Raw genomic sequence first — 5,493 nt, 5'->3', positions numbered from 1 at the left:
ATCAGTCTCTGTACAGAGGAGCTGACACTCTAATGTCCCCCCACAGTCACACAGTATTATTATACATTTATATAGCTCTGACATATACCGCAGTGCTGTACAGAGATCCAGTAGAGTTCCATGATGAATATTTGGCAGGCAGGATGTGAAACGCGTTGTCGCACAGATCTGTCATGTTTATATATATAATATTTTGGCACTGGAGCACCTTGGTCATTATTATGACTTCTGTTTATGGGGAGATATGACATGCAGCACAGCGATGACATAAATCACAGAAATACTTCATATATCAGGAACTTCTGTTCTCCGTCCCGACGTGTCACCGAGGACATAATGAGCGATAGAAGTCATTATCGTCTGCCCGCAGCACGCACACTCTGGATTAAAGGGTCATTGGTACTTAACAAATGACTGCAATCTCCTGTAATGTGCAGGGCAGGCTGTAGAGTGGACTGACACTACAGCCCATAGTTCATGTTGGAAAACCAAAGAGGACCTGTCAGTAACTTCACAAGTCTATTACCTAGGCTGAGATTTACAAATCTTCTGCAGGCAGGAGGAAGCATTTCCTTAGTCTCTACTCTTAGTAACAAGTCACATGGGGAGAGGTAGGGGCAGGGGTTGATGTGTGTCAGACAGGTGTAGCATGATGGTGTCATCACAAGGTGGGCATCTCAGCCCACGAAGTACATGCTGATTAGGGATCAGCAAAACTGAGAGTTTGTTCTCCAATTTTTCAAAGAAAATTAGAAGCTATTGGTGGAATGTTTCTATTTTGGTGAAATGCATTGATGCCAACATGAAGGTGATCCCTTGTTGGTTCTGCAGTGGAAGGATCAGGCACCAGCCATTTCATTTTTAACTAACCAGGCACAGGCAGCATAACACATCACTGTCATGTGGTGTCCTTACCTCTAGATGGCACCCTAGGTCACCCATGCCTGGAAATGGACCTGCATGTCCAAGAGGCATGTGCATTGATAGCCAAAAATAAAGCTGCTGCCAGGAAGATCTTATAGAAGAGGTCCCATGAAGGACCCATCGAGGGCGATGGCTGTGGCATCAAAAGTAGCGTCAATCAGAGCCTGGAGCTGACACTGGAGGTCATCAGTGCATCATAAGTAAGGTCTTGAATGAGGGACAGACCCTCCAATCCAAATCAGATATAGCAGGGTGTTTAGGAGAGAAACAGTGCCACAAAATCTGGGCCAGTTGGGAGGTATGAAAAAGGACGACCTATCCAAATTAGGGGCAGTTTGGAGGAATGAAGAGAGACAGTCCCTCCAAATCAGAGGCAGATGGGAGTATGAAGAGGGACAGTCCCTCGAAATCTGGGAGAGATGGGAGGTATGAAAAAGGACAGTTCCTCCAAAATCTGGGTGAGTTGGGAGGTATGAAGATGGGGCTTCTAATGCTGTAGCTTCCACTAGACATTAAACACCTCCAGAAATATTGGATGCCCGTGTTTGCCTGCTGCAAGCTGTTGTTCCTTCCACTGACCTTTACTTTAATGTCATAGGGGTCAGATGAATGAGCAACGACATGCAGCAGAGGGGTCACAGACACCCGATACACCTAGAAGTGTTGAGTGGTGAAGAGTCTGACGAAGGCTGCAGCACTGGAGGTCAGGCAGAGTTGAGGCTGCCATACAGGTAAGTATCAAACCTGTTTTATTGCAAGGAGGCTCCATTTAGATATAAAGAGATTACTGTAGGGATTACTAATCCCAATGTAAGTGGTCCTATAGACTAAATGGAAGCACATCACACACAGTAAGAGCTCAATCATACAGCTGAGACCTCGATTATAAAATAAGATGTTTTAATTAGGTTCCATTACTGTCCAGCAGGGTTGCATGCTGGGTACTCTTCTCCCCGTCCCTTGGTCAGGGTGTCATGATTATTCTGTGATTGTCTATTTAAGATGCTGATTTTTAATTATATGGATTTCAGAGCGGCGACACGCTCGCGTACAATAGGCCATCGGTTTTCATCTGTTTACCTCTGTTCCCCTGGGACCCCCAGACACGGCAGCACAAACATAATTACGCTGCGAGACGAGAAAGGGGGATGTAATTAATGTTTCTTCCCGCTCCCCTCTTTTAGGAGATTTGAAGGAAAATAGAATTTGTGTGGGATGCAGTAAGATAGATTTGTATTTCTGTTTACCCATTAAAGAGTTTTTCTTGCCCGTGAATTGATCATAAATATTTACGGTCATGTGTATGGGGGAAAGGGGGCTATCTGATGATTCCATTTTGCCTGCTTCTTACCATTTCCAGAATGTGGGGAACGGGCAACTGAAATCACCAGATGACCTTCCGCAATGAGCATAGGATCCCACCTGTTCTCTCATGGTCAGAGGTGGCTATAGGGTGGTCATGTAATGCAACAAGTTGCTCTATCATGGGGTGAGGATTACTAAAATTGCCAAAATGGTTTTTGCTTTGGACCCACCTAGTGGCAAACTTAGCCAACAGTGGGCCCATGTGCAAAACTGACTTGGGACCTCTTTTGGCTGAGGAAGGTTTGGGGCCCTCAGCACACTTTGTACCTTCTTATATCCACCCCTGGAGCTACCAGTTTTGATGATTTACCAAGTTTACATGTGCAGTCTCCGGGCATTTCTTTATAGCCTTCCAGCGATCATCACCATGCTTATTCTAAATAAAGGAGCATTTGGTTGCTTTTGATGGGCATCGGCAGCCATTCTAACTGCTCTTGTGATTCCTTATTCATGGGTGAGGCATCATTGCAGTGTCCGCTCAGAAACCTTGGTTGCAGTACTGGCACCATCCATGTGCCGTAGCTGTGACTGAAGACTTCAAATGATGGAATCCTTTGGCATATCTGTTCATTTCCATATCCTGCTTTTGTTTCTTGGTATGGTGAATGGGCTAATGGTAATGAATGTGGACATTCCATCAAATGAGTTCAGGAGTTTCCAGGAAAGGTGTTCATGGCGATACAATAGAATCTGCCCCGATCCCCACCCACTTCTTTTTATTTTAGATCATCTCACTCCATTCCCAGAGTTAGAGATATCTACAAAATTAACAGGTAAAGGCTGGAGGGATTCTGTCCATGTGGACACCTTTGATGCAACTCCTACAGCATACAAAGTCATTGAGGACCACTGAGCCCTTTCAACCTTGTGGTCACAGATTGGTGAAGACCCTTTTCGGTTCCACCACGACTTTATCCTGTGTATAAATACAAATCCATAAAGACATGGCGGGATCAGCTTGGTGTTGGGGAATTCAAGTGTCCTACACAGAGACCTAACCTCAACCCTGCTGAAACGTCCTACCTATGTTCAGACTCCAGAAGATGACAGAAGGCTCCACCAGCTGCCATCTTCCTGCCCATGCTGATCTCTAGTCAGGACATCATTCAGGGAAAATAAGGCAGGCTCTTTGGACCATAGATAGAACAGTTGATCTGCCTTAAATGCTGTGTGTGGCTGACAACACATGGCTCTTTTGTGGATTGAATGGTGTCAGCCATCCTCTCGAAACTCTGCATCACAGAGTCAAATCATTCTGTAGTCCAAGATCTGAACTAGGACGGCCAAATACCTGAATTTTTGGGCATATAATCAATGATTTAAGCCAGCTCAATTAATCGACACACATACTGAACATCCAATGTCCTGCAGATGGGGATTAGATGAAGCTCAGTTGAACCTGCTGCATAAATAATGGCACACACTGGGTGAATATGGATGGGACCAACCCAGGATTACTTAAGGTCATGATTGATGGATGGACAGCCTTAACTTCCTTTGTGACATTTCCTTCTCTTCCAGCACTATTTCTCCTCCCTTGGTGCAGGAAGCGCACCGCCATCCCCCCAGTCTGGTCTTTTATGGGCCATTTCACTATAGGAGCGCACGCTTTCCATCACTTGCTCATGTATGTAAAGTAGGGCATCTGAAAGAACGCCGGCTATACTGCACGCATATGGCGGAGAAAATTGCGCTTCTCTTGTGATGGCGCATTAATACTGGACGGAATTGGATGTTGTGGAATGAGCTGCGAGTCTCACAGATGCTTTGTCTCATCTGCTGCCAGCCTTCCACCGCACCAATCTCACTTTAATCAAAGCCTACGCATCCTGATTAAATGCAAGCAGAGGGGTCAGGCTGTCGCTGTGTGTTGTCTGCCTCTATTACACAGACGTCTCTTTCCAGGAGAGAGCGCCAAGCTGCCTCCAACGCTGTTCACATGGGGCAACTGATTAACCCCTCGCAATCAGGAATAACGACATGTTATGATCTGACATCTTGGAGATACGTCCATGGAAAAAACTTTTTGTTAAAAAAAATACTAAAAGTATTGTTTTTTGCACGGCATAATAATAATGATAATAAATAAATAATTTCCCACGATAAGTGCTAAATAAATCCAAATGAAGTCCTTGATTGGTAAACCATTTGGTTGTCAAAACCTAAGACACATTGGATTGGGTTGTAAAATTACAATGCTTGTAAACCAAACTCCTTATATAAAGGGGAACCCAACAAATCCAGAAAATAGCAATAGGCAATGAAGCCAGGAGAGGGGGCAGTTACAGAGGTCAGGGCAATATTTTATTTCATTATTTTTTTTCTTTTACAATTAGATTGTTTTATTTTCAAGGCAGAGTAATTAGGAAGCTCCAGGCTGGAAAGGATGCAATTATCACGTTGGCCATTCACACATTGCTGTCGGTGCGACTGGTCTGCGAATAGGTTCCCATCATGCACTGCTGTACTAATCCCTCTCCCATTGTGAGACAAGTAGTAAGGGAGAAGAACTCTCATTACTGCCATTGTGTGTGATATTCGAAGGACGGTTTTACATTCTTATCCTCACAATGACACAAATAATTCATATAGAAAGCAAATCCATCTTCATAACTGGCTCCGATCAGATGAGAAGAGACAATATGCATAGACATGTCTTCCCTGTGTTCCCAGTGCTCAGAAAATACCTTACTTTATTAGTTATATAAATACACACATAACACTGATACGTAGAAACATTGTCACATAGGTACACTGTTAGTGTGGAGAATGTGTTTGGCAGCAGATTCCTCTACATGGAGAAGAGGTTAAAGGACCTTCATATGGCTATGAGTAATTTGGTGCTGCAGATTTGCAGATCTCTAATTTGGGTTCAGGCCCGGAGTGTCTTGGATATAATTGGAGGCCAGGCATTCCATCACTCTCCCAGGTCAAGAACTGGAGATGGCTTTGCAGCACCCACCAAATCCTAGTAAAAGGGAATTGCTCAAACTGATGGTTGGAGTAACCTGAGTGAAAGTGTGCTAACCAGACAAAGTTTGATTTTCCAATATGCTGTGGAAACCTTATTTGTGTTTATTAGGCTTTTGGACAGTACGGCTGTGACCTGTGTGATGCACTCATCACGGAATCCCACAAATATCATAATAGTTACACAGTAATATGTTTATACCATTACTTAGATAATAGTTATCAGTGTTACCA

This window comes from Pyxicephalus adspersus, chromosome 3 (genome assembly GCF_032062135.1).
Source record: "Pyxicephalus adspersus chromosome 3, UCB_Pads_2.0, whole genome shotgun sequence".
NCBI lineage: Eukaryota > Metazoa > Chordata > Amphibia > Anura > Pyxicephalidae > Pyxicephalus > Pyxicephalus adspersus.
The sequence above is the reverse complement of the archived record's forward strand: the minus strand, read 5'-3'. Positions refer to the sequence as shown.